This window comes from Microcaecilia unicolor, chromosome 1, assembly GCF_901765095.1.
Source record: "Microcaecilia unicolor chromosome 1, aMicUni1.1, whole genome shotgun sequence".
Classification (NCBI taxonomy): Eukaryota; Metazoa; Chordata; class Amphibia; order Gymnophiona; family Siphonopidae; genus Microcaecilia; species Microcaecilia unicolor.
Window position 1 is genome coordinate 353912847 of NC_044031.1, and position 23835 is coordinate 353936681.

The 23835-nt window shown below is 45.3% G+C and overlaps 1 protein-coding gene across 1 annotated transcript in view; it reads right to left on the reverse strand.

Moving 5' to 3' along the window:
• ZPBP (zona pellucida binding protein) overlaps window positions 1–23835 on the reverse strand; it is a 304665-nt gene that overhangs the window by 84055 nt on the left and 196775 nt on the right. The gene's annotated exons all lie outside the window — the stretch shown is intronic.

Here is a 23835-nt window from a genome sequence, read left to right on the forward strand (position 1 = left end):
GCATGCATATTAATGACCCTCAATGGAGGTGTAATTAAAATTTCACATTGACTGGCCTGTTATTTTTAATTCATATTTGAATAACATGTGCAGCCCACATTTGCTTAGTTCCTTAATATGGGAAAAGGACATCCAAGACATTAATGACCCTCAATGGAGGTGTAATTAAAATTTCACATTGACTGGCCTGTTATTTTTAATTCATATTTGAATAACATGTGCAGCCCACATTTGCTTAGTTCCTTAATATGGGAAAAGGACATCCAAGACATGGAGACTCTTGTAATATATATATATAAGGATATATAGAAGAGCACATGTAAACTTCCAGGACATCTAGCAAAAGCCATTTTTTTTAGAAACACAAAAAAAGAAAAAAAGTGTCATCATTTGAGGATCTGCATGTGTAAGCACTGATTTTGCTACCTACATGTGTAGATATCGGTGTTCACATGTGTATAAGCTGCACATCCAAATCTAGCCAATTAGGAAGTTATATGAAAAAGTTTTTATTCTTAGTCACTTATCCCGGGATTCTATATAGTGTGACATTGGGGTGCAAATCCAGTCATATTCTGGATTTGTGTGCATACCTTAATTTGATAATTGCCACTTAACAAGCAATTATTGACACCAATTGGAATTAATTAGGCTTTACGAACACAACTGTCTAAGCGTATTTTGTAACGTGATGCATGTAAATCCTCACAGTTGAAAATGGGGCGTGGAATTGGTGGGTCATGGGCTGTGGGCCAAATCAGTGCTGCAGATTCAGTAGCTGATGGTGTTTGCTGCCAGTATGCAGATCAAAGGGTTAATTATCCACAAGCAGAGAGGTGGGTTTTTTCACTTCTTTTACTGTGGGATGAACCTGACTGTAAAAGCCAAATGGAAGGAATTCACAGCATGGAACATGGAGGATAGACTGAGAACAGGAGATGGTATGAGGTTATCTAGCCCATTATCTGGGTTGAAGCCAGAAGGCCTAGCTTGCTAGCAGTAGGCAGAGTCACAAGTACACCCAAAATATGTTACACAGTATAATTAATCTTTAAAGAAGCGCCTGTCCGCTTCTCCTAGTGTCACACCAAGAATCTGAAGGAGCACCTGAGCCCCAATATCAACTCCTAATGAGGCTCCTACTTTGGCCAGTATATCAATTGGTAATTCTAAATTCAATACATGTTCAGTATGTAGTATTATGACAGAAGCTGCATCCTTTGTTAATCCAGTGGACTGCAAGGAATATTTTCTTAAGATTAGTACTTCATGCAAGACAGACTATGTTGTTTGTTATGTAAGATGTCCCTGTGACATGCTCTATGTTGGACAGACTTCACGTCCACTAGCTACCCGTTTAATTGAACATAGAAGTTCAATACCGATTAACAAACTGGGTTCCCCCCTGGCTTTTCATTGTTCTCAGCACGGCTATGTGTTCCAACAGCTCCACTGTATAGTAATTGATTATGACCCGCCCCTGGATAGAGGTGGGGATCGTCAGCGAATTTACTTCAATTGGAACAGAGGTGGATCTACAGATTTAAATCTTTTGAACCTACGGGCCTTAACACCCATCTAGATTGGGTTCATTTTTTCTGAAATTGTAGCATGCCATCGTTACCCACCATTTGCCCTTTAAACCTAGAGCTCTTTTGATTGGCTGTATGTTTGGCCAGCGTCTGACATCATTGTCGCTTTAAACTGAGTAGCAATTTTTAAGATCACCGGTACACCTATGAGCCTTGCTAGCCAGGTTACTCCAATCTTAAGTATGCTTTTATTTGTCTTAGGCTTATTTAATGCAGACTTTTTTTGCTATGAAATGCTCATTGGTAAGTTTTTTTTCTCTCATAGATAAATCTTGCCGACTGGACCCTGACGCAGTTTTCTACAAAACGCTGGCCATCGTTGGCCCAGGGGCAAGTTTATATCACTGCTTGACCCCATTGAAGTGGCGTTAAGTATGTTTTTTTGTATGCTATACTACACACGTTTTTGAACACTTTCAATACTGTATTATGCACTTCATTGGTTGTATTGGAAGGTTTTTTTGGCTATGATGAAGTCAGGATTACATTGATCCACTACGCTCTTTACAACTGTCAGAGGTTAGAGCGACTTTGAGGCTTTTTCCTTCCTTTTCACATATGCACTTCTTTATAGGTTTATAACTTTCTCCTGTGGATTATTTTTGTGTTGCTGTAGCATTGGATTTTCCACAACCCCTTTATTTGTTGTAGTTGATTCAAACATTTTTAAACCCAGATACACTAACTGCTGTTACTACATCCTCCGGCAAAGAGTTCCAGAGCTTAACTATTAGTTGAGTGAAAAAAATATTTCCTCCTATTTGTTTTAAAAGTATTTCCATGTAACTTCCTCACGTGCCCCCTAGTCTTTGTACTTTTGGAACGAGTAAAAAATCGATTTACTTCTACACCACTCAGGATTTTGTAGACCTCAATCATATATTTATTTATTATTACATTTGTATCCCGCGCTTTCCCACTCAAAGTAGGTTCAATGCGGCTTACATAGTAAAAGGAATACAGAATATTGTTAGAGAGGGTAAAAGTTAATTATACCAGAATAATACACGAGATGAATAGGTAGAAAAAGGCAATAGAGAGGGGAGTAAGGTGGGAGATGAAGTCTGGTCAATGTTGTTATCATGGGGGTATGTGTTAGGTAGATGGTTCATAAGATTATCCCCTCATCTGTCTCTTTTCCAAGCTGAAGGGCCCTAACCTCTTTAGCCTTTCCTCATACTAGACGAGTTCCATTCCCTTTATCATTTTGGTCACTCTTCTTTGAAACTTTTCTAATTCCAATATATATATTTTTTGCGATACGGCCACCAGAACTGAAAGTAATACTAAAGGTGTGGATGCACCATAGAGCAATACAAAGGCATTATAGTATTCAGTCTTATTCACCATCCCTTTCCTAATAATTCTAGCATCCTGTTTGCTTTTTTTATATGTGCATTACATTCACTGGCTATATGGTCACCTTTGAATGCATTTGGTTATCCATGTTTAATGTATCCAATCCACACTGCTTTCTTACTTTGTGTAGACATGAGAATTCATTTACATATTGTTATTTATTTATATGTACATCATTTTTATACAAGCACACCATTTTTTGTCTTTACATATTTTTAAATATGGAAGGTTTTATTTTATTTTTTGATGAATTTAAATGTTTTATTTTCTTAAAAATGTAATCATCTGTTTAAATTCATATTCATTCTTAAATGCATCTAATTTGTTATTATTATTATACATACTTTTTTATATAATAACATTTAAAATTATAAAATTAATTTTAAATAAACGTATATATATGTTTTATATTGTTTTTATAATTTATGTATTCAAAATTTGATTATAGACTCCTGATGCAGGCCTAACGGCCGAAACACGACGTTGTGTCGAGTCTTTATACCTCAATAAACATCTTTATTATTATATATCCTTTCAGTCTTTGGAATCCTTGGTCGCCCTCCCACTTTTATTTCATATCTTATTATCTACAACACCACCTAGATCTTTTTCTTGTGTGCTGACATCAATGTGGACCCTAGCATCAGGTAACTATGACTCGGATTATTCTTTCCAATATGCATCACCCTGCATTTGTCCTCATTAAATTTCATCTGCCATTTGGATGCCCAGTCTTTCAATTTCCTAAGGTCTTCCTGCAATATTTCACAGTCTGCACCTTGAATAGTTTTGCATCATCTGCAAATTTAATAACCTCGCTCATCGTGCCTATTTCCAAATCATTTATAAATATGTTAAACAGCATTGGACCCAATACAGATCCCTGCAGCACTCCACTGTTCACCCTCCTCCATTGAGAGATATGGAGGGGCATAATCGAACGGGGACGACCATCTCTAAGGACGTCCCAGCGAAGAGGCAGGGAAACCCGTATTATTGAAACAAGATGGGCGTCCTAAATGTTGAGATGGTCGTCCCCGGTTTTCGGCCATAATGGAAACCGAGGACACCCATATCAAAAACGACCAAATCCAAGGCATTTGGTCGTGAGAGGAGCCAGTATTCGTAGTGCACTGGACCCCTCACATGCCAGGACACCAACCGGGCACCCTAGGGGGCACTGCAGTGGACTTCACAAATTGCTCCCAAATGCATAGCTCCCTTACCTTCAGTGCTGAGCCCCCAAACCCACTCCCACAACTGTACACCACTACCATAGCCCTAAGGGGTGAAGGGGGGCACCTACATGTGGGTACAGTGGGTTTCGGGTGGGTTTTAAAGGGCTCACATTTACCAGCACAAGTGCAACAGGCGGGGGGGATGGGCCTGGGTCCGCCTGCCTGAAGTGCACTGCACCCACTAAAACTGCTCCAGCGACATGAATACTGCTGTCATGGAGCTGGGTATGACATTTGAGGCTGACATAGAGGCTAGCAAAAAAAATTTTTTTTTTTTTTTTTTTAGGGTGGGAGGGGTTGGTGACCTCTGGGGGAGTAAGGGGAGGTCATCCCTGATTCTCTCCATTGGTCATCTGGTCAGTTTGGGCACCTTTTTGAGGCTTGGTCATGAAAAAAAAAATGAACCAAGTAAAGTTGACGCCCTTCTTTTTTCCATTATTGGCCGAGGACGCCCATCTCTTAAGCACGCCCCAGTCCCGCCTTCACTACACCTCCAACACGCCCCCGTGAACTTTGGTCGTCCCCGCGACAGACTGCAGTTGAGGGCGCCCAAAATTGGCTTCCAATTATGCCGATTTGGGTGACCCTAAGAGAAGGATGCCCATCTCCCAATATGTGTCGGAAGATGGGCGCCCTTCTCTTTCAAAAATGCCCCTGATGACCAGTTAACCCTACCCTCTATATTTTGTACAATAATCAATTCCTAATCCACATCAGAACCTTGCCTCCTATCCCATGACACTTAAATTTTCTCAGGAGTCTCTCGTGAGGAACTTTATCAAAAGCTTTCTGAAAATCGAGATACATCAACCGGCTCACCTTTCTCCACAACTTCAAAGAAATGAAACAAATTGGTGAGGCAAGACTTCCCTTGGCTGAACCCATGCTGACTCTATCCCATTAAGGGAAAGGGAATGGGATTTGATATACCGCCTTTCCATGGTTTTTGCAACTACATTCAAAGCCGTTTACATAGTATATATGTGAGCCTGTATTCCCACCAGAACTGCTGAGCTCCCACTCTCACTGTAAGCCTGCACTTACTTTAGAACTGTTAAGCTCCCACTTTTACAGCAGTCTACACATTTATTAGAATTGCTGAGCTCCCGTTTTTACAGTATTCTACACTCTTATTAGAGCTGCTGAACTCCAACCTTTATTGTAGCCTGCTCTTGGGGAAGGCTTTCCTCAGCTATCAGATTTCACAACATAATTTCTAGACATGCGGGAGTCCGGCAGATGATCACTGGCCCTCTGTGTCCTGCCCCGACGGATGCTCTTCCTGCCAGAGCCCAAGTCTGAAGCGGAGAGAGCTGCAGAGCTGGGAAACGGACCAGAGAAACAGGAACATCTGCTGGCAATTTCAATCCGAATCACTGGACCCCTGTCTACATCTACCCTTCTTGATGCGACACTAGTGAAAAGCCTACAGTAACCTGCATCGGTTGGGTCACCCAGGGACGTCAGAACCAGAGACCTTAAAGGTCAAACCTGTAATCTGTGAGTAAAGAAAAACTTTCCTTAACTAACTGAACTAATCCTATAACTCTGAATCTTTTGGATTCCCTGGAACTAAAGGAAGCCTACACACTGGCTCCGGGAATATCACACAGAGATACTAAGTGTAACCATTTGTTCCTCTATTTGATCGAAGATTCAGTTGATTGATCTGCATTCGAGCTAACTGAAATAACACACAAGATCAAAACACCGAACTCATACCAAAGAATAAAACTATTCCCACACATCCAATCATCAGGAACAACCCCACTACTACTCCACAGCGATCAGAAACCAAGATGAATACCCACAAACTACTCCTAATAATCTACTCCTTATCACTGATCCACCTTACACTAACCACCCCTCTTGCAGACAGTAATACCATACAAATACTGCACAACCATCAAAGACTGATCAGACACACCACAACCCATCAAACAGACAACAACTTAAGCAAAGGTAGAACACCAACATGTAGACAATCAAATCAGAGCACACAGAAGGGCCCTAACAAAAAAACTCCATCTAAAAAACGACAACTAATAAAAGTTCACACAATACCAAATGCAGAAGACCCATACCAAACAATCCAAGTGGGTTATATCAATGCCAGATCCGCAGTAAACAAAACGGCAACACTAACAGACTGGATCATGACAGAAGACCTTGACTTACTCTTCATCAGCGAAACCTGGATCCATGACCAAAAAGACCCCATAATCCTAGACCTGTGTCCCCCAGGATACAAAATCATACACTGGACCAGAAAGGAAAAAAGAGGACGAGGCATAGCATTAATCTATCAATCTCACTTTATCACCGAAACCATCGCCGAGTCCATAACACCCCAACTTGAAATCGCTTCAATCGGAATCCACAACAAAACCCTACACGATTAATTAAATTGTGTACTGCTTTACAGACCCCCCTGGGTAATTGGAACGAAGGCCAGACCAACTTCATGGACTTCATTTGAAACACATGTGCAACCAACTCCAATGTACTAGTACTAGGAGACATCAACCTTCACCTAGAAGACCCAAACTCTACTAATACATGAAAATATACAGAATTCCTTCACTTATGGGATTTCAAATGGTCACAAATGCAAGCAACCCATGTCAAAGGGCACACAGTCGACCTCATCTCACACAAATTGTCAACAGACCAAAACCTAATAATAACAGATATTAAATGGACAGAAACACCCTGGTCTGATCATTATAAACTAAACCTATCATTACACTGGCAAAAGAAGGGAATACACCAAACAAAAGAACACACTACATATACATCCAGAGGCCATGTAGACACGAAAACATTCTGGCAACTGTTATACAACAATGGATGGACAGAACTAACTGAATCTACAGACTACCTCCTGGAATGGGATAAAAGATGTAAATGCATACTAGATGAAATATCACCTTTACGAACAAGAACATCATGAAAGCACAGCTCGATACCATGGTTCAACGATGAACTGAAAAAGCTAAAAACACAACCAGGCAACATGAACGAGCATGGAAAAAAAAAACAAAAGATGAACACACATTCAACACATGGAAACAAACACAAAGAAAATACAAATGCGCAACAAGACAGATCAAAAGATCATACTATAAAACCAAAATAGGAACAGATTACAAAGACACAAAGAAACTATATCAACTAGTTAATAAACTCCTAGATACCAACCAGGTCACTGCATCGAAAATAGACACCCCATCTGCAGACAAACTTGCTAAGTATTTCAACGAAAAAACTGTAAGCCTATGCAACACGTTACCCCAAGGCAACACAGACATCAAAACTTCCTAGACGAGCTGGACCCAATAAATGGAGAACACTCAGTGGACCGCACTTGGCTAAACTTCGCCCCCCCCCCCCCCCCTTACCGTCGATACTGTAATACGGGCGCTCAGGAGGTTCACCAACACTCACTGCAAACTAGATACATGTCCCAACTACTTACTGAAATCAGCCCCTGACTACTTCATAGTAGATCTCACATTCCACCTCAACTACATGCTTCAGCAAGGTCTCCCCCGAAGGAAATATTCTATTCACCCCGATACCAAAGGACACCACGAAAAAAGCAAATGAAATCACCAACTACCGACCAGTAGCATCCATCCCGCTGTCAGTCAAACTGATGGAAAGTATGGTAGCCAAACAGCTAACAGACTACATAAACAAATTCTCAATATTACACGAATCACAGTCTGGCTTTCGCCCGTTATACAGCACAGAAACAGTACTACTCACCCTACTAGCCAAATTCAAGCAGGAAACAGCAATAGGAAACAACATACTCCTCTTCCAATTCGACATGTCTAGTGCATTCGACATGGTAAACCATAACATATTAATAAGATTACTTGACAAATTCGGGATTGCTGGCAACATACTTAACTGGATTAAGGGTTTCCTAACCACAAGAACCTATCAGATAAAGTCAAAATCAAACATATCATCACCGTGGAAAACAGATTGCGGAGTACCACAAGGCTCACCACTATCCCCGATCCTCTTCAACCTAATGATAACCCCACTAGCCAAGGCCTTATCCAACCAAGGTCTTAAACCTTTCATCTATGCAGATGATGTCACTATATACATCCATTACAGCTCCAGACTGACAGAAATCGCTAACGAAATCAAGACATTGGCTACACTGGCCCCCAATCAAAGACCGGATCATCTTCAAAATCTGCACCTTGGTCCACAAAATTATCTACGGCGTAGTCCCAGGATACATGACAGACCTCATAGATCTACCAACCAGGAACAGAATCAGATCATCACGATCTTACCTAAACCTACATTACCCAAACTGCAAAGGACTCAAATACAAAACAACCCACGCATCCAGCTTCTCCTACATAAGCGCACAACTATGGAATGGAATCCCGAAAGCCGTGAAAACAATCCATGACCATCTAAACTTCAGGAAATCACTAAAAGCCACCCTCTTCAAAAAGGCTTATCCCACCAATCTAACATAAATCCCTACACCCAGCAACACAACATAACCAATGATCGTACTGGACGATACCCTTCGACCCACAAGATGTCTGATACACAATCATCTCATTCAACCACAATATAACCTTGTTATTTGTTATCAACCAACGTTCTAAAGTAGCTGCCTGTGTCCATGGCTCCTGGAGTTGCTGAGCTAGGTTCTATAGCCAGGCTGACGTTACCAGTGGCAGCTGCGGGTAACGAGGGGGTTTGATGCGCCGGGGGGGGGGGAAGGGGAGGGTTACTGGACATGAGTGGCTGGATGGGGGGCAGGGGGGGGGTCGCTGGACATGGGTGGCTGGGGGGGGCAGGGGAGAGGGAGGTGGGGAGGGGGTCCAGAGACCAGAGAGGTGGGGGAGTGGGAAGGGGTCCCTGAGACCAGAGAGGTGTGGGAGTGGGAAGGGGGGCCCTGACACACTCCATCTCTCACACACACTCTCTCTCTCTCTCAAACATACACACTCCGAGGAAAACCTTGCTAGCGCCCTTTTCATTTCTGTCAGAAATGGGCCTTTTTTACTAGTAAATAAGTAAGAGTGGCTTGAATATCATGGACTCTTGGGCAAATGCATTTCAACTAAAACTCAATAAAGAAAAAAACTCACTGTTTTATCCTGTCATCCCAATAAACCACGGGCAATCCCGCAACTATCAACACCCCAGACCACACCCTCCCTGTGGTCTGGGATGTTGACAGTTGCGGGACAGCCTGAAAATCCTTGGCGTTACACTGGACCGCAACATTACACTAGAAAGCCCAGTAGAATCCACAACAAAGAAAATGTTCTACTCAATGTGGAGACTCAAACGCGTGAAACAATACTTCCCGAGGGAAACATTCCGCAAACTGATACAATCGATGGTACTGAGCCATGCTGACTACTGCAGTGGAATCTACACAGGATGCAAAGAACAAATCCTAAAGAAACTTCAGGCCGCACAAAACACAGCTGCAAGACTCATCTTCGGAAAAACACGATTTGAAAGCACAAAACCCCTTCGCGAAAAACTACACCGGCTCCCAATCAAAGAACGCATTGCCTTCAAAATCTGTACTATGGTTCATAAAATCATACACGGCACCAGATTACATGACAGACCTAATCAACCTACCAGCCAGAAACTCATCCGTATCAACACGAACATACCGAAATCTACACTACCCAAGCTGCAAAGGACTCAAATACAAATCAACTTACACATCCAGTTTTTCCTACATCAGCTGTAAAGGGGTGGTCCGCTTCCTCCTCTTGGGGGGAGCCAGCAAGCCTGTGGGGCTCCCAGGGTTCCAGGACAGAATGCTGCTGATACTGGGACTCAGGGCCAAAGTATTTTATTATCAAGGCAATTTCATACCAAAAATCATAATATATTCTTGAAAACAAAAGGTACAGGCCTCTTAATACAGTCTTCAAAAGAAAAAGGTACAGTCCTCATAAGATAATCTTCAAAAGAAAAAAAGTACAGTCCAGGTCCCAAAATCCCTCAGCAAACGCTCAGCTTTCCCTTCCCCCTCCCTTCAGAAGGGTTTAGTAAGAGTTCAGCACACTTCCCATATAGCACAACAGTTCAGAACTAAATCTTCAGGGACAGTCTTTGCACATCAAACCAATACCACAAATCACCTGCCTTTTCACAGCACAGAGAGAACCCTGTACGAAGCAGGGTTGGCAGTTTCTCCCACCTCTCAGCACCACGCCCGCTGTGGCCTCCTCCACTGCCTTCAAGTGCTGGGCAGGGCAACCTTTGAATTCTCCCACTCCATGGTAGCTGGCTTCTCTTCCTTGGGGCAGCTCTAGTGGCAGGTGTTACCGTCTGTGCTCACCTCACCCTCTGGTGGCCAGAACCAGTGGCTGCTATGGACTATCACCCATTCCAGACTTTAGCCCAGTCCAGTCCGGATCTTCCAGGCTGCCAGACTTGTCTGTCTTGTTTGGCCCTGCACAGCACCCATAGCTGCCTGGTGATTGTTGCAGTGAGCTCCAGGTGCTGCTGGGCTTATTAGCCATTCTGAAACCTCTCTGCCTTGCCTTTGCATTGCGTCTAAGGCCCTGGTATGTTGGTGCTTTTGCATTTCAGCCTGAGTTTGTTTCCTTGTTCTAGTTTCTTGCCTGAAGTTCTTGCCTGTTTCTAGTTAGTCTATGTTTAGTTTAGGGCTTGCTTGTTTCTTAGTCTTGCTCCTTATTTGTAGTTCTTTGTGTAGTGCTTAGGTTTCTGTGTTGTCTGTCTTCAGTGGCTGCTGGCAGCTTTTAGTTCTTTCCCTTGTTTGTCAGTGTTTGTTTCCTGCTTTTGTGGCTGCTTGCAGCTTCCAGTTTCTGTCCCCTAGCTTGTCCATTCCCTGCCTTGTCTTTGCTGTGAGTCCTAGCCCAGTTTCCTGCCTTGCTGCCCATGTTTATTCCTTTCCCTTCTGACCCTCAGTCCTGGTTCAGCCTAGTGGGGTCTCCAGTCCTGCCTTTCCCAGTAAGGCCTGCCGGCCACCTGAAGCCAGGAGCTCAACTCTTGGTGAAAAGTAGCCAAGTGCAGGTGAAGTTTAAGTGTGCCTGCTCTGCTTTAGTCCTGCCTGTTTGCCTCTGCTGCAACTCCAGTCCGGAGTTCCAGTCCTGTTCTGCCTAGTCTCCGGTGTGGGGTGGTTTTGCCTGCCACTGCCACTCCACGGCAGTGGTCCAAGGGCTCACAAACCAGTTTCCAGCTTTGAAAACGTGACAGCAGGCTACTTCCTTCCTCCACATACTCCATGGAATCTCTCTCTCCATTCATCTCCCCTCTATCCTGGTGACTGAGAGCCTCCAGGAAATCTGCTCTCCCCTTCTCACAGCAGGGGGAATTATATACTGATGGTGAAGCCAGGGAAACCGAGCTTCATCCTTCCCTCTCCCTCTAGTGGGGAAGGGAGTAACAGCTTACCCTGCCTCGAGCCATTGCTCCCCCTGCTGGTGCTGGGAATCCATTCCATCTTTTTAGGACTACTCTCTTCTCTCATTCTTGCAAGGACTTCTGGGACCAGTTGTTCTGGGCTCAACTGCTTCACTGGGGAATCTCTGGGGCTTGCCTTGTCACACAGCACACAACTATGGAACGCACTACCAAAAGACTTGAAAACCATATACGACTATCTACACTTCAGAAAGACACTCAAGACCCACCTGCTTAAAAAGGCATACCCTACAGATCCAACGTAAATGCCTGATCTCTGCGACACAGCAACGCAAAAGTTCGTAATGGCCATCACCGAACTCTCCCGTCGAACGATTCCTCTATGTGGTCCTACCACATGAACCTTACTCTATCACAACTTCACCTTGTATTTGTATACATCGGAGTCTGAAATTGCTCTCCAGCACTATGTAAGCCACATGGAACCTACAAAGAGGTGGGAAAATGTGGGGTACAAATGTAACAAATAAATAAAATATACAGGTACTTATTTGTACCTGGGGCAATGGAGGGTTAAGTGACTTGCCCAGAGTCACAAGGAGCTACAGTGGGAATTGAATTCAGTTCGGCAGGATCAAAGTACACTGCACTAACCACTAGGTTGCTCCTTAACTCCATAATTTTATTCTTTATAGTAGTTTCCACTCTTTTGCCCGCCACCAACGTCAGGCTTACCAGTCTATAATTTCCAGGATCACCCTAGAACCCTTTTTAAAAATCGGCATCACATTGGCCACCCTTCCAATCTTCAGGTACTACGGATGATTTTAACAACAGGTTACATATTACTAACAGCAGATCAGCAATTTCATGCTTGTTCTTTGAGTAAACTTGGATGTATGCCATCTGGTTCAGGTGATTTACTACTCTTTAATTTGTCAGTTTGGCTCAGTACATCTTCCAGGTTCACTGAGATTTCTTTCAGTTCTTCCACATCATCACCACTGAAAACCATTTCCAGTACAGGCAGATATCTGACATTTTCTTCTGTAAAGACAAAAACAAAGAATTCATTCCGTTTCTCTGCTATGGTCTTGTTCTACCTGAGCGCCCATTTTGGTCCTTTATGATCTAACGGTCCCAAGGATTCTCTCACAGGCTTTCTACTTCTGATGTACTTGAAAAAGTTGTTACTGTGAGTTTTAGCCGCTGCGGCAAATTTCTCTTCATATTCTCTTTTAGCCTATTTTATTAAAGCTTTGCATCTGATTTGCCAATGCTTATGTTGCTTCTTATTTTTTCCATTGGAGTCCTTTTTCCATTCTTTGAAGGACAATCTTTTGGCTGTAATGGCCTCTTTTACTTCACCTCTTAACCATGCTGGCTGACGTTTTCTCTTCTTTCCACCTTTACAAAAACGTGGAATGCATCAGGACTGGGCTTACAACATGGTATTTTTGAATAACGTCCATGTCTGATTTAGAGTCCAAATCTAAATTCCTCATCCCTGCACCACCATCTCAACCAAGTATTGAGACTTTGGAGCCCTACCTGCCTTTAAGGTCCTGCGCATGGAATGGGAAACCTGGTGCTATAAAGATTGGAAGTAAAATTAAACTCTTCTCTCACTGGGGCACATGGCACCACATCTTCAACTAATTTCTTTTGTACAAATGGATTATTTTGTTTTGAGCATTTTTCAGGGACAAGTGGTTTTCATAAGTAAAAATAATAAAAATAAAAATTTCTTTCATGCAGATCTCTCATTTGTTTCAACACAACAAAATGGGCTATAAGCCCCTAATGCAGTCCATTGGTTTTCTCGTGTTTTGTCCTTCTGATGACTTATACTATGCCAAAACAGGAAATACAGTGAGGCATAATAAGAGAATTCAGTAACATCCAAAACTTATTAATTAACTTAATGATTGTGTTCGCATTTCGGTAATAACTGAGAAAATGCTGTTGAAAATCGACTAGAAGAAATAAATATTTATCACAGAACTGGAAAATGTGAGCACATGTAGGCTGACTCTGGACTTATTTAATGTGTTTCTTCTAAATAGTAATAAAAAAACAATATTAAGGAATTTTTATAATATACCATTGCATTCCACAAAACAAAAGGAGCAAGTTCCAATAAACCATCATTTGCATTTGAGAAGTTCTGAGAGAAAAGGACATTTCTCTGGTAAGTGACATTATTTGATAATTTAAAGATTGGATTTAAAAGAGAAATTGCAGGATATTGATAAAAAAACAATTAGAATTAAAAAAATAAATACGAAAAAGAAAAGATGCCAACTTTATTAGCTAGTCCACATACCCTTTTCCCCAGAGTTCTACAACTTGAATTTTCTGCCACAACATTAACAGATAGACTCTAGAAAGCACAGAAGGGCCTAGTTCACTCTTAGGAAAAAAAAATAAAAATAAGTAGCAAGCTTTATTAACTAGTTTCCATAGTGTACAACCCTTTCCCCCATAGTTTTAAACTGAAACTTTCTCTAGAGGTAGAAACTTAACATTCAAGAGTATTAATAAGGATAGTAGCAAGACTCAAACTGTCCTAAAAGAAAGTTATTTGCTGTTCTTTGCCTGCTGGAGACGTAGCACTGTCAGTGACAGTTAATTAAAGTGTGAGAAAGTAGAATAATTACAAAGGTTACTAAGGGCAACGTGATTACTGGGCTACCCTCAAAGGGTTTGTCTGAAGCAGTCTCCTTAGACTCCAAACTATTTAGAAAGGAAAGGTCCCACTTAACTTTCTTTATCAGAAGTACTGAAAGAAGAGGACATTTCTATGGTAAGTGACATTTTGCTCTGTACTTGATCACTTAAAAGATTGGGTTTAAAAGAGGAACTGTAGGATATCAATGAACATAGAATTAAAAAAAAAGAAAGAAAATAAGCAAACTTTATCAGCTAGTCACCATACCCTTTTCCCCACAGTTTTAGAACTTGAATTTTCGGAGGTCACGTGACGTGATGAGCTGAGCGGTCGTGTCTTGCTACAGCTCGAGAGCCCTCACCCTTTAATCGCGAAAATACTGCTTTGATAACACTCGGGACACAGCGACTGCGCTTAGCGCTGCTTTATGGACAGATACATTAACAAAACCCCACTTGGAATGGCGCTACATACAGGGAAAAAGGAGAAAGAGAAGAGCAAAGCGACTACCCCAGAGCCCAAATGGCGGATGATCCGCAGCGGGAAGGCCAGGTATTTTCAACCTCGCAGCTTGAACAATTAACCATCGCAGTGGTGAGAGCCTGGCAACCAAAATGGGACGCCTTAGATCAAAAGCTAGATGCTTACCAAGCAAAACTGGAGGGACTGGGGACCCGTGTGGAGGATCTTGAAACCAGGGTTTCGGCCCTGGAGGATGACTCGCAGGGTTACAGTGCGGATCTCCGGGAGGTTAAACAACAGCTTCAGGAACACATTGAAAAACTGGAAGACCTTGAAAATCGCTCACGTAGGAATAACGTCAGAATCGTGGGCATTTCAGAGAATGTACCGGACAGGAACTTAGCGGTGTGGCTCACGGACTGGTTAACTAAAGAGCTGGCTTTGTCAGATTCCCTCAGGCCTTTGGTAATTGAACGTGCGCACCGTGTGGGCCGGAAAAGAGAAACCCAGATGAGACCGAGGATGATCGTAATGCGGCTGCTTAACTATCGACCCAAAATGGAAATTTTAAATGGATTTAAGGTTCGAAGAGGGGACCTAACACACGAGGGACAGCAAATCCTGATGTTCCAGGACTACTCTGCAGGAGTTCAGGATCAGCGAAGAAAGTTTCATCCTGTGTGCTCAGCGCTGGCTCAAAAACAAATCCGGTTTATTCTCCAGTATCCGGCATTGTTGAAAGTCCAAGTACAAGGACAATGGCGCACATTTAAATCCTCAGAGGAAGCAAAAGTTGGGCTGCGTGAACAAGGCATTCTTGAAGGGGACTGAGGACGCTGATGATAATTGCTGTGCTCCAGTTGTTAAGGCATTATACATGCAGTAAGTAAGGAACATTCATACTAAACGGGGGAGAGGGCTCTCTGCTAACCAGGTGATCTCTTGCCAACACCAGGCCTAGGCCTGGGAAGATGGCTAAGGGGTGGATAGAGAGAGGGGGAATTAGGGGGGGAATAGGAATTTGGATAACACACAACAAAACAAACAATATGGGACTAGGATGGTACCCAAAAGGTTAGACATGCTCCCAAGAGGGGATGGTTGGATTTATGTTCGATCTATAGGGCAAAAGGGAGGGTTAATATGCGGAAGCAACTCCGGAGCTGGGGGGACCCTGTAACATCTCAGAGGCAGAGTAGTATGGTAATGACAGAGGCACTCTCATCGAGGACAGAAGGCTCTGGAAAGATGACTACTAGGATAATATCGTGGAATGTAGGTGGCATTAGCTCCCCGGTTAAAAGGGCTAAGATCCTTACAGCATTAAAAAGGCATAAAGCTGATATCGCGTGTTTACAAGAAACACGCCTCACAGACAAAGAGCACTCTAAATTGCAAAAATTGTGGGTTAGTGAGGTATTCGCGGCCTCTCCTCAGAGTAGGAAAGGGGGAGTTGCTGTCCTATTCAGGAAGGGGCTCCCATATAAAACAACTGTATTGGATAAAGGGGTCAAAGGAGATTACATCTTATTGCGAGTGTGGCTATCAGGGAGAGAATTTATGCTACCAGTTTTATATGGGCCCAATAATTATGACGCTACATTCTTTAAATCATTGGCTGGGAAGTGCCTGCAGAGAGAGGGTGGAGATTTGATAGTAGTGGGAGATTTTAACGCAGTGATTGACCCTCGCCAAGATTGTTCTAACACACTGGCCTCCCACTACCGGAGGACACGAGCTAGGGAGTTCCAAGTGTTTAATCGGACCCTTGAAGGATACATCATCCCGGAGACAAGGACTATACACACATTTGCCCGGATTGACTATATCATGTTGGCCCGCTCCCTGTTCCATACAGTAGAAACAGCAACCATTGGACCCGAAGAAATAACAGACCATGCTTTAGTGTGGGTAGACTTCAAACTTATGGCAGATGACAGGGGGGGGAGAGGGTGAAGATACCCTGCATATTTGTACCAAGACCCGCACTTGCGGACGCACGTACAAAGGAGCTGGGCCCAATATATAGAACATAATCAAATACACCTCGACTCCCAACCAGAGCTGTTCTGGTCAGCCTCCAAGGCAGTGCTGCAAGATGCCATTATAGCATACTGTCATATTAAAAATAAAAAGAAGGCAATAGGCATTTTAAGGTTAGAACGACAGCTGCAAAGGGCAAAAAGAACACATCTGCATCACCCTACGACCGCTACTCTAGAAATCCTAAAAGCTACTCAGGTGGCATTAAACAGTTTATTGCATGAAAAAGAGCTTAAATCAGCCCTGTTTTACAAATACAAATTGCAGAGGTTTGGTAATAGGGCGGGCAGAATGTTAGGACGCTTGATTAAAAATTCAGTGCCTACCATCTCTGATTGGGGTAGAGCAAGTGGGGTTTGTGCGAGGTCGACAGTCAGCCCATAATGTTAGAAAAACCCTGATGGCCCTAGCAGCTAGTCACCAAGCAAAGAAGCCCACTTTGATCCTGAGTTTAGACGCCGAAAAAGCCTTTGACCAGGTCGGGTGGGACTTCATGTTTCAAACATTGACAATGATGGGCATAGAGGGCTGGTTTATGCACGCAGTCCGAGCACTGTACTGCCAGCCCCGGGCAGGGGTGTTAATAAACGGTGTTAAGGAACCAGAGTTTCAGATATATCGAGGCACAAGGCAGGCTGTCTTCTGTCGCCATTGCTATTTTTGCTATCTCTGGAACCATTGCTGAGGAAAGTCTCCTCAGCTCCTGAACTTCAGGGGGTTAACTTTGGCAGGTCATGAAATCAGAATTTTAGCTTATGCAGACGACCTGCCCCCCTCCCCCCCCGGCCGAGAACACAGCGCCAGACTGGACATCGCCGCACGGGAGACCAATCCATCAACTGTATCGGCACGGAGGGAGGAGGAGACCACCGCTTAAACAGCGGATCGCCGAGAGGCCGACTTGCACCGGGGAGCACTCCCTGAGCTGCCGGGATTCCAGCCCTCTCGCCCGCTCCCCAAGAATCGATCCAGCTCATGACCACACACCTTAACAACACATTGAACATGCCAAACACACAAGGAAGTCCCCGGCCAACGGAGGAAGGCACGCCATCAGCATCAGACTGTTTCTTCAAGTTTAATAAACCTAGGTTTAACTCTCTTCATTTCACATGACTGGACAAATTACTGCATTTTATTTTAATTTTAGCATTTTTAAGTTGCTGATTTTGAGGTGATGTCCCTCGGCTGAAAAGAAGAGCTAGGATTGTTATCTATATCATTGCTAGATATTTCTTCACTGGTTGGGCCAGCTTTGGCAACTTAAGTGAAGTCTGACTGATGTACTAGGCCATGAGTTGTAAACATTAATCCTTGGCTTACAATTCTCGCAATCACAGCACATCCCTGACCGGACCGAGGCCCAACTCTGCTGCGGTCAACAGAGCCGGGATCAGCCGATCCGTAGAACAACAGTCTTAGTGGAAAACCTCCTCGAGGTCTGCTCACCTGCTCAGATTGGTCTGTTGGGAACTGCTTGGGTGTCCGGGGGTGGTTGCTCCTTGGCGGTGCGTGGCCGGCATTCCGGTAGGGCGGTCCCGTAGTCGTTGGGGATCGGGCTTGGATGTAGCGCTGCAGACGGTCCACACCTCCACATCTTGTACGGTTAGCAGCTGATGAGGGTCCGAAACTCAGGTGTGACCACTCTGAAACACTCAACCACGAGGATCACTGCACCCGGCCGACCGACAACCAGCGTTGGTGGATAGTGGAACGGGGCAGATAGACGAACCATCCACGTGGAGGTGAGTGGTGTCTGCGGCTGCACGGGCCTGGTCCCTGCCGCCTATAGGGGCTGCCCGCATGGGTCTTGTTGCGCGGCGCCGGGAAGTGGCTACCTCTGGTGCCTGGGCTGTTTGCGATTGCAGCAGTGATCCGCCTGATCCGAGCTCATTCCAGTCTGCATGATCCCAGCTTGTTCCAGTCCGCCAATCCAGCTTCCCCTGCTTGCTCCAGTACATCTGCTCCAGCGTGTTCCAGTCCGCCTGAACCAGCTTCTCCCTGCTTGTTCCAGTCCATCTGCTCCAGCCCGCTTGCTCCAGCTTCTCCCTGCTCGATCCTGTCCATCTGCACCAGCTTGTTCCAGCCCACCTGCTAGCTTGTCAGCCATTGACTTACTTGCCTGCCTGCTAACCTGTCAGCCACTGACTTACCTGCTTCTCCCTGCTCGTTCATGTCCATCTGCACCAGTATGCTCCAGCCCGCCTGCTAGCTTGTCAGCCATTGACTTACTTGCCTGCCTGCTAACTTGTCAGTCTTTGACTTACCTGCTCCCCAGCTTCCTGCTTCACCCTGCTCGTTCCTGTCTATCTGCACCAGCTTGTACCAGCCCGCCTGCTAGCTTGGCAGCCATTGCCTTACTTGCCTGCTTGCTAACTTGTCAGCCATTGACTTACCTGCTCTCCAGTCCATCAATTACACCAATTCCAAGCCTCCAATCCAGCTTTTCCACTCTATCTGCTTCTCACCTCAGTCACTACACATACACCTCTTACACCGCAATCACTACTTATGGCCCCTGTCCACATTCTCTTCCTTGCCCTGTCCCTTCCTAACCTTTTTCCCCTCCCCCTACTGCTGTCTACCGCTGGAACTCATTGCCCACCCATGTTCCCTCCCGTCCTACTCGCTACGGCAATACCCTATTCACCCCCATCCCTCACCACCTCACCATCTCTCTTGTCCCCCTCCTCCATCCTAGCTCTTAACCTTCAACACTTCCTTCCTGCCATTAACCCATTACCATTCCTCCTAAGTGCACCCCGTCTTCATCGCCCGACCTCCCCCACCCTCCTCCGCACTCTCTTGCTCCTCCTCCTGCTATCTGCGGGAGACATTAATCCTAATCCAGGCCCCCCTCACCTGTCCTCCTCTTATCCATGCAAACGATTCCGTGATGTCTCCAATCTCGTTTCTATTCCCCTCCTCCCCCCTCTTCCCTCCCCTTCTCGTGTGCCTTGTGGAATGCCCACTCAGTCTGCAACAAACTGCCCTTCACCCACTATCTCTTCATCTCTCATTCCCTTCAACTGCTCGCCCTAACTGAAACCTGGCTCTCCCCTGACGACTCTGCCTCAGTCGCAGCCCTTTGTCCTGGAGGTTATCTCTTCTCCCACACTCCCCGCACAGCTGGTTGCGGTGGAGGTGTCGGGCTACTCACTCGCCCTCCTCTACTTTTCAACCCCTCCTCCTACAGCAGTCTCACTCCTTCTCATCCTTTGAAGCACACTCCATCCGGCTATTCTACCCACTACCACTCAGTGGCAGTCACTTACCGCCCCACTAATAAATCCCTCTCTTCCTTCCTCACCGACTTCGATGCCTGGCTTTCCGTTTTTCTTGAACCCTCATCTCCGTCCCTCATTCTCGGAGACTTTAACATACACGATGACCAATTCGACCCTCACGCTTCTCAGTTCCTCACTCTAACATCCTTCTTCAACCTCCAGCTATGCTCCACCACCCCTACTCACCGAGACGGCCATTGTCTTGACCTCGTCCTCTCCTCTTCCGGCTCTCCCTCCAATTTCCACGCCTCAGCTCTTTCTCTCGCCGATCATCACCTAATCACCTTCACTCTTCTTCACCCCCCCCTCTCAGCCCCGTCCAACTTTAACCACTACCTCCAGGAATCTCCAGGCTATTGACCCTCCCACCCTATCCGCTAGTATCTCTAATTTCCTCCCCTCCATCATGTCCTCCGAGTCTGTCGACAAGGCTGTCTCAGCTTACAATACCACTCTATCCTCTGCTCTGGACACCCTCGCACCATCCACCTCCCGTCCCACAAAGCGTACTAATCCCCAGCCTTGGCTGACCCCTTGCATCCGTTATCTTCGCTCCTGCGCCCGATCTGCTGAACGCCTCTGGAGGAAATCTCGCACCCAGACTTCCATCACTACAAATTCATGCTATCGTCCTTCCACTCCTCCCTATTCCTTGCCAAACAGGACTATTACACCCAATTGACCAATTCTCTCAGCTCCAACCCCCGTCGTCTCTTCGCCACCCTTAACTCCCTCCTCAAAGTGCCCTCCGCTCCCACCCCCCCTCGCTCTCTCCTCAATCACTGGCTAATTACTTCTGCGACAAGGTGCAAAAGATCAACCTTGAGGTCACTACCAAGCCATCTCCTCCTCTTCACCCGTCAACCCTCTCCCTCCCTCCCTCAACCAACCAACCCAGGCCTCCTTCTCCTCCTTTCCTGACATTACCGAGGAGGAAACCACTCGCCTTCTTTCCTCCTCAAAATGCACCACCTGCTCTTCTGATCCCATCCCCACCAACTTACTTAACATCATCTCTCATACTGTCACCCCCTCCATCTGTCATATCCTCAACCTCTCTCTCTCCACTGCAACTGTCCCTGGCACCTTCAAGCATGCCGTAGTCACACATTTCCTCAAAAAACCATCACTTGACCCTACCTGTCCCTCCAACTACCGCCCCATCTCCCTCCTACCCTTCCCTCTCCAAAATACTTGAGCGTGCTGTTCACAGCCGCTGCCTTGATTTTCTTTCCTCTCATGCCATCCTCGATCCATTTCAATCTGGTTTTCGCCCTCTACACTCGACAGAAACTACACTCTCTAAAGTCTGTAATGACCTGTTCCTGGCCAAATCCAGAGGCCACTACTCCATCCTCATCCTCCTCGATCTATCCGCCGCTTTTGACACGGTCAATCATGACTTACTCCTTGCCACACTGTCCTCATTTGGGTTCCAGGGCTCTGTCCTCTCCTGGTTCTCCTCCTATCTCTCCCACCGCACCTTCAGGGTTCACTCTCATGGATCTTCCTCCACCCCCATCCCGCTATCTGTTGGTGTCCCCCAGGGATCTGTCCTTGGACCCCTTCTCTTCTCAATCTACAACCTCTTCCCTGGGCTCCCTGATCTCATCTCATGGTTTCCAGTATCATCTCTATGCTGATGACACCCAGCTGTATCTCTCCACACCAGACATCACCGCAGAGACCCAGGCAAAGGTATCAGCCTACTTATCCGACACTGCTGCCTGGATGTCCAACCGCCACCTAAAACTGAACATGTCCAAGACCGAACTCATCGTCTTTCCACCCAAACCCACTTCTCCTCTTCCTCCACTTTCTATCTCAGTTGATATCACCCTCATCCTCCCCGTCTCATCTGCCCGCAACCTCGGAGTCATCTTTGACTCCTCCCTCTCCTTCTCTGCGCATATCCAGCAGATAGCCAAGACCTGTCACTTCTTCCTATTTAACATCAGCAAAATTCACCCTTTCCTCTCTGAACACACCACCCGAACTCTCGTCCACGCTCTCATTACCTCTCGCCTTGACTACTGCAACTTACTCCTCACTGGCCTCCCACTTAGCCATCTATCCCCCCTTCAATCTGTTCAGAACTCTGCTGCACGTCTTATATTCCGCCAGAACCGATATACCCATATCACCCCTCTCCTCAGGTCACTTCACTGGCTTCCTATCAGATACCGCATTCAATTCAAGCTTCTCCTTCTTACCTACAAATGCACTCAGTCTGCTGCCCCTCACTACCTCTCTACCCTCATCTCCCATTACGTTCCCACCCCAAACCTCCGTTCACAGGACAAATCCCTCCTCTCAGTACCCTTCTCCACCACCGCCAACTCCAGGCTCCGCTCCTTCTGCCTCGCCTCACCCTATGCTTGGAACAACCTTCCTGAGCCCTTACGCCAAACCCCCTCCCTGCCCATCTTCAAGTCTTTGCTTAAAGCCCACCTCTTCAATGCTGCATTCGGCAACTAACTCTTACCGTTCAGTAAATCCAGACTGCCCCAATTTGACTGCCCCTTTCGGACTGACTGTTCACTTGTCTTTTACATTGTAAGCTCAATGAGCAGGGACTGTCCCTCTATGTTAAATTGTACAGCGCTGAGTAACCCTAGTAGCGCTTTAGAAATGTTAAGTAGTAGTAGTAGTAGTAATATTAAGAGAGCCCTCTAAAACTCTGGGAAAGTTAATAAAGATAATAGAACAATATGGGAGTTATTCTGGCTTCTGCTTAAATTTGCATAAATCAGTAGCACTGCCGGTATCCCCGGAGGTGCGTACAGGGTGGTCTGGGACATTTCCTCTACAATGGGCACAGACTTCTTTGAAATATTTGGGAGTGACTATCCCCACGGACTTGTCCACACTTTATGAACAGAATGTGAAGCGATTGATGCAAGACACGGGCAAACAGTTACAAGCTTGGGGACCTTTACCACTTTCCCTGATGGGGAGGATTGCTTTATTCAACATGGTTATAGCTCCTAGGTGGCTATACACATTCCAAACTCTCCCACTTTTTCTAAAAAAGGCCGATGAGCAAAAGCTGATAAAAATAGTGCAAACTTTTCTATGGAAAGGAAGAAAACCACTCTTCCCATTCTCCACTGTGTGTGTCTCGACAGAATATGGAGGGTTGGGGTTACTAAACGTAAAATATATGACTGTTGCCAGTGGCATGCGACACCTAAACGATTGGTTCAGAGGAACTCAAGACTACACGAATACCACAATGGAGATGCAATTATATCCCGAAATGCACTTCAATAGCTACCTACACACAAAGGGGCCCCTGCCGCCATATATCCTGCAGAGAACAGGAATAATGGGGTCAGCGAAAGCAGTGTGGAAATGGATTTGCAAGCTCCACAGGTTCTCGGCTAGAGTCACCCCGTACCTGTCGATATGTGGAAACCCTGCCTTTAAACCTGGGCTTCTTTACCCAGCATTTCATCGCTGGAAGCAGAATGGGATGGTGTACCTATCACAAGTAATCATACTAGAGGGGAGGATAAAATCCTTTCAAGAGTTACAGACTGAGTTTGCAATGCTTCCATCGGATAAATTTCATTACCTCCAGTTACAAAACTATGTACAATCCTTGCCATGGGAAGACCTGGCTGAGGATGTTCAAGAGGAGCTGGCCTTAGCTTACTCTTTGACAGCGCAACAGAGGGTGCCACTTAAGTTTCATCACAGGCACATCCGAGAGACTGTGGAGGAATTGGACTATGCAAAATTACTGAACATGTGGCAGCAAGACATACCAATGAACC